The following is an 11,025-nucleotide window of genomic DNA, read 5'->3' as shown; positions in this document are numbered from 1 at the left end:
GGCAAGCTCCTAAGTGACTCCTGGTGTCTGTGTAATACAGTGGAAAGCAAAATTCAGCTGTAATGATTCTGAAGGGGGCTATTTATTAAGGCCACTTGGTGTTCAGAGGATCTTGTACTACTCTCTGACTTTCTAGCCCTCAGGCAAATTAAATTGTTGACTATTGTCAGTCTCCCATAGTTTCCTTTGGCTGGGCTGGGTCCTAGGGCCTATTTAAGTACCACAACCTGCTCTGTGTCCTTAGAGCAAGAGCTCAGCCTGAAAGTCAGGAAGAACTTCCTGATGGTAACTATATAAAACCATTATGAAATTCTTACGTAAGGCCCATTTGTGCCAATAAAAGATATTTTGTGTAGGAAATGTCCTTTTCTATTAAAAAGTGCTACTGCACTTAGTGGCAGTTGTAGTGATGATGGTGTGGTTGGTTTCTTCCCAGGTCAGCCAGCACTTCAGAGCAGGAACAGGACGAAGCAGTTCTTGTTACACCAATGAGAACAGCCCTGAGGTTTGGATGAGACATGGAATGGCTGTTGCTTTAACTTCTGTTCCGAAACTGCCTTTGCATCCTGAACTTCCCCTCCTTTTTAGCTTAACTGGCAGTATGTTCCCCTTACAGATTAGAAAAACTGACTTTGTTTCCCCATCTTGAAGACCGTACAGTTCTTAAAGGGAACTGCATCCAATCAACATCATCCCTAAGAAGTTGCAACTAGGGTCCATTGAACTTGTCTGTGTGTTTTTTTTCAAGGAGAAGCATCAAGATCAAAGTCTGAGAAAACCATTTGATCTTCCAGCTGTAAACAACTACTAAAAGAGAACATATGCTATATTTAATTACCCTCCATTGAGGTGCTTGTATCCAAACTCTGACAAGCTGGTTGAGTTTCTTTTCTCCTTGTTTGAAGCAATGGGTAGTTAAAGCAGATGGGCATTGAGAGAAAAGATGAGTGAAGAAGTAGAAGAGTTGAACAAGTTTGAGTCCTTTAGCCTTTTTTATGGAACTACTAGAATGGAGCTGGGATGCTGTTTTTTCTTTGGGTACCCATGAGTGTTCACTCTTTCTTGTACCCACTGGCTGTTCACAAAAACATCATCTAGAAAGGTCTTGTCAATAAGTCCTTATTCTCAGAAGGTTTTCTTATATGTACCCTCCCAACAATAAAACTGACAGATGGTTAAATCTGAACAGTAGTTCCTAATTTTATAGTTAATCATCAAAAAGACCTTGCTCTGCTTCCTTGCTTCCTTCTCTCCCTTCCCCCACATTCATCAAATACTTTAACAAGATGAAGTGGTGACCTGATCACACCAAAACTGCAGGGGTTTTGTAGCGAAGGTGGGGTCAGGCTGGCCTAGTAGAGCATTTCTGTGTTGAACTATCAATACGTCAGTTCCTGGCCCTAATGGAATTACCTGTATGCTGAAGTTCACATCTGCTTTTACGTTTTAGAGCAGCACTGGAATGTCAAAATTCAGTAGAAAGCAGTGGATTTCCTAGTCATTTGTGTGACTTATTGAGTCATTACTGTAATGAGGAGTAATTATCTATGTTGTCTTGGAAGGTTGATTCACTGGATAACTGATCCATCTGGAATATTTTCAATAGCTAGGAGCATTAAAAAAATAGGCAAGCAGATAAAGATCCAACACAACAAATGTGCTTGTCTTTCTCACGAGGAAACCTGCTGGATTATTCACTGGGTTTATATAACCAAATTTACAAGGTTCAAGGTTTGGCAAATTCTGCTTCAGTTTGATGCACTTGAAAACTGATAGTAAGTAGTTGGGCTAAATTACATCCCTGGAAACCTATTTTTTTCTTCATTTTTGCCCTCTCCCAAGCTTCTTAGGTATGATTTTTGTTCCAAAACAATGATGCATAGCCATGAAATGGCTTTGCCTTTTATCACTCCAGCATAGAAGATGATAAACCAAACAGACCTGTTTATTCATTTTGGAGGAAAAACAAAATTAAAAGGCTTCTGTGTATTGTGGTAATGTAATTCTTAATCAATGACAGTGGGTTTAACAGATTTATGGGTTTTTAACTTGTAAGATTAATGGCTACATACATTGATGCTGTCAAAATGACAGTATCATGGTCACGTACTTCATGGAACAGATAGCGACCTCCTGCCAGGCACGTCCCTAAGGAAATGCAATTATTGCTGCCCGTTTTACAGTGCTTAACTTTTTTCTCTTGGTAAGTGACAACAGAATGGGTTTTGAGCATAAATTAATCTTTCTAGATGAACTGTTAACCCTTCATGCCTAGCAGCTAGTTTTATTAACTCAATGCCTGCATACTGTTTTCTGGGGTGACCCTGGCAAATAAAATAAAGCAGTCCCAGAAGTACCATCTGGAGGTTCTCTGGAGCACTATGCTCCAACAGCCGTGTGGAGGATCAGATCTGCAATGTGACTGTCTCATACTGGACTTCATTACTGTAGCAGTCACTGACAGTGAACTTGGCAACACAACTTTTCCAAATGTGCATGTACACACACAAATGTAAACATGTATATCTACATAAAGTGTAGGGGCAAGCTTCTGCATGTGCAACATACTGCAGGCAGGTAGCTAGCAAATGCAGATGTGGGGGAATATCTGCTTTATCTGTGGCTATTCCCAAGGGCAGTGGAGTTATAATATCTGGTTATGTGTGATTACAAGATTATCTGACTACCTGTGTCCCAAGAGGTGGGTGAGGTGCCAGGTCTGGGACATGGTCCAGGCTGAGATCTGCTATTGGTGTCACTGCTGTGCTGCTGGGTGGCTGAGATGTCCCATGCTTGCTTGTGGATCTCCCACCTTGTGCTGCAAGACATGCCAGTACAGTCTCTCTTTAGGATTGAAAATTGATTTTTTTGATAAGATGTACGTGAAGTGTGGTGAAGAGACATGCAGAGGTCTTGGTAGAGGCTTAGAAATCCCAACCGACTGTCAGCAGGAAGACAAGGGGCATCCAGTGCTGGTCCCAGAGTGCTCAGTCCCAGATGCCAGTAGGAGCCACCATGCTGTTTTCTGTTTCTGGGCTCTTCTGACCTTCTCATTTTTCTGCTTCTCCTATTGCTATAACTCCTGAGTATTTAAACTGCAAGTTCATTACTTTGTTTTTAGCCCATTTAGTTTTTTGGAATGATCAGGTTCATTTCAGGAGGCATTGAAGTATTTCCAAATAATAGTCTGGTAGTAGTTTCAGACAGGTGACAGAAATATAATGAAAAATAAGACTGTATTTGTCCAGCATAAGAATTTCCAGCGCGTTTGTTGAAACATCTGCAGAAGCGATTTTCTAATATCTGTATGTATCTCATCAGCAGGCTGTCAATGAGCTTCTACATTGTGAAGCAGACTCTGCTACGTAGGTAGGCTATCAAAATATTACAACTTATGGGGAAATCTGCTGGGAAAACACAGCCAGGGATGTTGGTGGTAAGTAACAACAGTGGTGCCCCTTAAAGGTCCTGAGAAGCCAGGAAGTGAAGTCACTTGATGATTGAGACACTTAGAGGCAGGAAACTACACTGAATTTTCATGTCTAGGGTACTTATCTCTCAGAAGTTAAATACTTTAATGTGTAAAGAGAACTGTAGTGTCCGCGGAGGCTTCTGTGGAGGGAAAGAGTTCAAGGGATATGCTCAAGGTTATCTGAGAAGTCAGTGGCAGAGCTGGGAGCTGTGACTAGAGACTTAAATCCTCACTGGCACCTTTAAGCTGGTATTTCTTCATAATTTTACATGTAGCAATGCTACAGGGAATTTGCTCCAGTTACTGACACCTGCCAAGCTCAATGCAGAAAGTGACTTTTCTCTGTGCAAGTTGTTCACATGCTGTAATTACACCAAGGTGAAGCATTGGCTCTTGGAATTGAATGAACTGATGTTGTACCCAGAAACAGGGTTTGTTTTTTTCAAGAGTAAAGAGGGAATTGAACATTTAGTCACCTGTTCTTTTTTTAATGATAGATGGTCCTCTAAGGGCAACCAGTCTTCCTTGTTCACCTGCCATTTTTACCATTGTTGCCTCTGGTGGGGTCAGCAGCGGGGGGGTGGGGGCGGGCTACAGCTCTTATTCGGTATGAAATAAAGCTCAAGTACTCCTTTTTAACATGAAAGAATTTATAATTACCCTATTAACATTTAAATCTGCAGTTAGTTTCCTTGGTTTTCCTTATAAATGTTGTGATGCTTTAAGATGGCAAGCAATTATGGACCTTATTTTTGTGCTTAAATGTCATGTTTGTTCAGGACTTGCAAGTTCTCCTCCACCATCCCGCCAGGGATTTCAAGATGGTAGAAACTGCTAAAATGTATTAATAGCCATCTTGGAAAAGCATGCCGTGTCCTGGTTTCCTGGATTTTACAGCCCTGGCTCAGATTTCATAGTTGGTAGCCTTCTGTCCATTTGTAACTTCTCTTAGTGTTTCATATTCATCTTTCACATGCCTTCAGTGAAAAAAGCATAGCATGGATTTCTTGGCCTCTCCCTGTTAATGACCTTGTTTGATGTGCATTAAGGCCCTGTCCTCTGGAGCTGGCTGCTTGTTTCAGAGCAGAATACAGCAATGTAACAAGGTCAGCATGACCTAAACTGCTGACCTGGATGTTGGTACACACTCCCTGGAAATACACAAATTTCTCATTCCTGAATCTTTAAGCCATTGAAAAAAACCCAGCTCTTCCTCTACAGAAACTTGTCCCGTGTGACCAGACATGGTACTAACAGCATTTGGTATTGATGGAGCCATGTTCAACTTGGTACAGCTTTGCCAGATAACACTGGCTTTAGCACACCTGTCCCTGCATACAGGGCGTATGTCATGGTTTACTGATGGAGGGCAGGGACCTCCTGGAAATCGTGCATTGGCTTTAAAGTGGCTGTTTAATATCTGATCATCTATTTGTAGTATTCCTTCAGCAGGCTTCTGCATCAGTGCAGTTCTCAAAGCAAAATATTTATTAAAAATATCAAGATGGTGCTCCTGGGGAGTATCCCTGTAGTCCTGGAAAGCAGCTGTCTGTCCTAACCCTTGGTCTTGAAGCAAATCTCCATACCTGCTGAGAGGCCAGACAGGCCAGCAAAAACCTTAATAGTGTACACTGCTCATAATAAACTGTATTCATGAAGCGTTAGTGTGCCTGCAGATACCAGCGTGTCCTTTGTCTGACTCTGTACTAACTCAGCCTTCAACTCCTGGTTGGTTTTAGGACTTGTAAAATTTAGATGTCTTAGCGAGGACAATGTGATTTAAAAGGCTGATCCAGATAAGCTTCTTCTGAAATACAATTTTGATGGATAGATATTACCATCAATTGCTTAGCTGGGAGCTCACTGGTCTTTAGCAGCTCACATTTCTGAGCCCTTGCATGTTTGAGCTGCATCACGAACTTCATGAATGAGCGTCACATGGCCGGTGGGAATGTGCTAGTGCTGACTGAGGAGATGGGGCTCTGCAGGTGCAGGAAACGGCTTTGGGAGGTGAGGTCGGGGTGGTGGCACTTATAACCAGCAAGAGGCTGGTATGCTGCTTTGAGAACCCATGTCAACATTCATTTCTCCACCTGCTTTCCCCATAATGTGAGAGCTGTGTTCGAGACTGCCAAGTTCTCATGGCCCGTGAGATTTGAGTTGAGTCAGTTGAATGGTTTGCTACAAAAGGCTGGTGTGCCTCCAGCTAAGGGTGGTAGCTGCTCATGGAAGTGCTGGATGTACAAATCAGCTTGTAAGGACAAGGCCGGAATATCTTCTGTAAGATTGCAAAAGCTGGGTTTTCCTTATCTAATCCCTACTGCCCTAAGTGACTGATTAACAAGAAAGGGGTTTGTGTTCCTCTCTATGAACCACTGATGCATTAGAGAAATGGATGTGGAGGGAACATGCTGTGGGTAGGTGTGTGGCTCATGAACTGAGAAGGATGTCCGATGGCCTGAGGAGGAGGAACAACGGCCACAGACGCAGGAGAAATATATGGTGTGAACTAGATGCATGCTGAGCTTTGTCTGTTAGACAAAGGCAGGCATAGAAAAGTATTTTAACTCTGAATTTATTAGTTTGTTTTCCATAAAATTACTAGAAAATATGTGCAATGTAAATTTTAAATGCTTGGTCTCATGTGAACATGTGAAGATGAGTTTTGCTGAATCCATTTAGTAGTTAATATCTTCATCTCCTGGAACATTTAAAGCTTTAAAACCTGGTATCAGACGTTGTAAATGCTAGGACAGAAGCAGGAAACCTGCTTTATTTTCAAGCCCAACTTGCAATTTCATCTTTGGAGAGGAGTTATTCACCTGAATGTATTCAACATAGAAAAGAAGAAAGATCTTTTCTTAGTGATAATACAATACAGCCCTGGGTCCCTTGTAAGCATAGAAGCCCATATGTTAGCAGTCATTAAAATAATAATTGGTATAAACACAGCTCTTTCACAGGGAATATGTACAGTTAAGGGTGACTTGCCTAATATTTTTTCTGCATGGTCTTATATTGTCTGTTCAGTGGCAGCTACAAAATCAAAGCCATGATCACCTCTTTACCACGCTGATGCCCCGCAGCAGCACCTGGGTGGGCCCTGCACCTTTGTGTTTGAGCATCCCATCAAAGAGGCACCCAGACACTCGAAGCAGGACCCACTGGACCAGTCTGTAGGTTATGCAGTTGCATGTGCTGATTCTGAAAAGAGGGGGTTTGGCAGTCTGCTGCACAAACAAAAAGTGCTGGTGGGTTAGGATAAGGGGCATGGATTTCAAAAGCTTATAAACCTGAAGTGAGCAACCTATAAAGGTCAGATAGGGGAGACAATCCATTATATGGAGCTTTTATATACTTTTTGGCATGAAAGAAGCATTAAAATTCTCCAGCTGCCCCTTGGTCTAGCCATTATATGTGACTGATTTCTTAGAGGCACCTGACCATGAGTGGAGCTGGAGAAGCAGTTTTGTGGCTGTGGAGTCTATTAGCAGCAACATGCAGAGACAGGAAATCAAGGCACACTCACATGCACTTTTTGCTCTGTTAGTCTCCAAAATTGCTGTCCATCCCTGAGGTTGTTTTTCTGGCCTGGAGAAGAACAAAGCCTCTTCTGGCATACCTCATGCTGGCTGTCATTTCAGGGAGACTTATGGGTGTTTGACCCCCCAACATTTTCTGTTTGGCACATGTTTCAGTTCAAATTCTTTTTATGGTTAATAAAACAGAATAACGAAACACTGAAAATACAAGGGGGGAAAAAGGGCTGCTTTGAGCTTTTTGCTGCAGGTTACTCTGCAACGGGGCAGGCTTTGCTGGACAGAAGTAGATATACCTCTTGATGGCTTCCCTAAGCTCCTGCTGCCTGTGCTGGCCGAGTGGCTGTGGCACCTGGCATTGCTGTGGAGGTCCCAGGCCAGGACAACAGAGCTGAGGAGAGTTTTACAATGATTTTTTTCCCCCTTTTTGGCTGGGTGCTGGGGTTGCTTGCTCAGTTATTGTTCCAGCAGGCACTGCACCCAAATGCATACCTGACTGATGGCCTTGTCAGATGCCTGTTGAACAGCCTTTGCTGGACAGGACTTGCCAGAAGCTGCCATACGCTGTTGCTGGTTGTGGGGCTGTTCCCAAGAGAAAGCTGCCAACAACTCTTGGTCCAGACAAGACTCCTGCATAGAGGATGCTGAGAAAGGGCTAGTCAGGCACTGAAGGACTATAGCTGTGTAAGTTGAGTATAGACTGTATGGCTCACTTTCCAGAGCTCCAGATGAGGTATTTTAACATACCTGCTCTTCCTTTGTGTTGGGCCTTTGAGTCTAGGGCTTTTGATGGGCTGACCCCTGCCAGCCCAGGATGGACCAGAGGACTTTGTCCCAGGTAGGATGCAGGAAGCTGACCAAGGGTTGGTGCCCCGTCACAGGGACAGAGCTGGAAGACGTGAACTGGTAAAGTGGAAAGAGCATAGTGCTGAACACGAAGCAGAACTCCCATGGTAGCCCTGGGAGGTCCTGTAAAGCGAGAGCTTGAAATCTTGAGTTGTGCAAGGATATTTATTTGAAAACTAGCGATGTGACTATTTCCAGTGTTGTCCAAACAAGTGACTGGCTATGCCTGTGTATATGCAGAGTCTGGGGAGTGTGAGCTGGTTCAGACAGAGGGGAAGTAAAGGATCCTAAAGTCAGAATAAAGATGAATAAATAAATAAATGAACAGGACACCTGCTTTGCTAAGCAACGTAAGGAACAGTAGCAGTAAATACCAGACTCCAATCTTAGGACTGTCTGGCTAACTCCAGCAGTTTGATTCATTATAATTACACCTGTTGGTTCTTCAACTCATTCATTGCTATAGCTACCAACCTGTGGTAGCACAGGTAACTGCCTTGGTGCAGAGGCAGGGCCCCGCTGAGCACTGTAGCATCCCAGTGGCTTGCAGGGTGTGGCTTGTAGAGGGAAGGAAGCTGCTGAGATGCCTCCAGGTGCTGTGTGAAGCACTGAAAGCCCTTTCTTTCATGGTGCTTTTCTACCTGCTCTCGCCCCGGTTAAGAAAAGGCTGTCCAAGCCCCTCTCTGGCTGAGGCATGTTGAGGCAGCCCCTGAAGGAGAGCTCCTTCTGCATGGTCTGCATTGCCCTTGGTCTCTGTTGGGGTCTGGTAAGACCCCTCTGAGTTGGTGATCCAGGGAAGCAATGGCCTTTCTGCTGCTGTCGACCATAGTGGTCTCATTCTTGCCTTTGTCTCCTGGATTTCTCTGATGCTTTTGACATTTAGAATTTTTTTTTAATTTATACTAATGTACTCTCGTATTAAGTGACAGCTTAGCAAAGTAGCCACTGCCTTCTTCCCATGGATTCCCCTGTGCTGTTTCTCAGTTTTCCCTCCTTTGATAATTCCTAGTAGTTGAATTAAACTGCAAATTTAATCCTTTCCCTGTTCTTCTCTCTGAATCACTGGTGCAGTTGCTCACACAGTGTGTGATGGGTTTGCATGTTAAGCAGGTCTCTTCAGCTCATCTGCAGATGTGTATCCTTATCTTCACCCCACGAGCGCTGCTACCCTCTCAGTGCTCACAGACACAAACACAAAGTGCTGTTCTCCTCTTTGGTGTATGTTTGGTTCAGCTGTGAGTGGTGAATTGTCAGGCATGAGCCTTCCCACATGCAGCTGCTGAGCTTTAGTGCTGTTGATTGCTGGAGTTTACACATATGCACTCCTGGAAAAGGTTGCACCAGTGCAGTATTGGCTTGAATGAAAATTGGTTTATTATGCATGTGGCTCTTCCTGCAGGCAGCTGATTAAGCAGACAGCTGTGGCCAAATGTCTGCTGGAGATCCTCTGGGATGCATGCAGCTTTAAAAGACTGTTTGGATGACTCGTAGTTGAGTTTATTTGTTGACTGAGTCGGACTTCTGGTACTTCTTATCAGAGTCAGGCACAGTGCTTCTCACCAGTGTATGCAGGGCTGCTTGTTGCTCACACTACTGGTGTGCAGAGCATCAGAAGGGAAGGAACCACCTCTGGTTCACTTGTCTGAGTGCTGGAGTGCATGGGCTGTGCTGGATGCTGAAGGGGACTCCCATTTCAAATATTTGTATCCATCTGGGTATACCAAGAGCAAAAACTGAGAAGTACCTTGGTTCTCTTTACTTAGTCTGTACTTCTCTAACTTGAGTCAGGTGTAATCTATAAAGCAGTTTTGAGGTATTTTTTCCCCACATAATTTCTATTATTGTGATAAATAATAGATGCTATTTTAAACAGACTTCGATCAGAAAGATGTAAATGTGATTCATGTGACATCTACAACTAAAAATAAAAATAGTAACATCATCTGGTCCTGGTTTCTGCACACCAAGGCTCTGTGTATAGTGCTCTGTGCTTTCCAGTTTAGAGACAATGGGCTGTTCGTGGCAGCACCTCCCCAAACCTCCCCATTTACCCCCCAACATGAAAACATGTAATGTAGCAAACTTGTGCAGTGTCCCTGCCAGGTGGTGGCCAGGCGGGGGGACATGGTGTGTACAAGCCCAGCAGCTCTACACCAGTGGAGCAGCCCTGCCTAGCCCTGAGCAGGGGGATGGGCTGAGAAGGGAAAAGAGGGGTGTGAGTGGGGGGTACTGGGGCTATCTATGCAAGTGAGGGGTAGAGGAGGACTGGAGGGCAGGCAGCCATGGATGAGCCCAAAGGCCAGCCCAGGGCAGGATCAGGGCCGGTAGCTCAGAGAGCAGGAGCTGCTGGGAAGCTAGAGCATTTTGCAAGTTATGGTTCATCACCACCAACATGGAATTCTTGTCTTAAGCAAAGCATTTACCTAACATTGGTTGACCCCCATTCAGTAGGGCCTGTTTAGGATTCATAGCATGACATGGAGGGGTGGGTGTTGTATTGTTTCTGTTTAAATTGAGCCCCCCAGCAATGGAGCTAAAAGGTGAGGTGATACAAATGATCCCTCTGCTAGTGCTCCTGTGTTATTAGGCATAATTATCCCTTCCTTGAAACTGCCTGCAGTTCAATTAGGTGGCTTTTTGTGGAACTCCTAAATAGATAAAGGAGGAAAAACTCCACAGTGCATGTTCTTTTTCTTCATTAAAGGATTTGGGGGAGAGGGAGTCTCTTAAAAACATATAGAAAAAAAATCAGGGAAAGGGATATCTGCTAAATGCTATTTTAAGCAATGTTTGCTAAAATGCATGATTTGGTTTGGTTGCATCCCTGTGTGACTTTAGTGTCACATGTGGTCCCAAGTTACCCCAATACCTGAGATGTGTGGTAGTCATCCAGAGGTTCTGATGGATTTCCTCATGAACACAACATCTCAGATTTGGACTTCTATTTTACTTTTTTATTGCAGAAATGTAGCAATGCTGAAGGTCTGTACCCGCAGGACACAAATCTGTGAGAGCTCAGACCAGCAGAATCAGTTACATTTACAAAGATGACTATGACAAATGAATAGAAGGTACTGCTGGAAACCACTGCCCATCACTAGGTTTATAGCAATATTTGATTCACAGGTTGCATGTCTCTAATCATGTTGCTAGAAAGCCTGGCTGTCC

Source organism: Phalacrocorax carbo, chromosome 10 (assembly GCF_963921805.1).
Source record: "Phalacrocorax carbo chromosome 10, bPhaCar2.1, whole genome shotgun sequence".
Lineage (NCBI taxonomy): Eukaryota > Metazoa > Chordata > Aves > Suliformes > Phalacrocoracidae > Phalacrocorax > Phalacrocorax carbo.
This window is presented reverse-complemented; position numbering follows the sequence as displayed.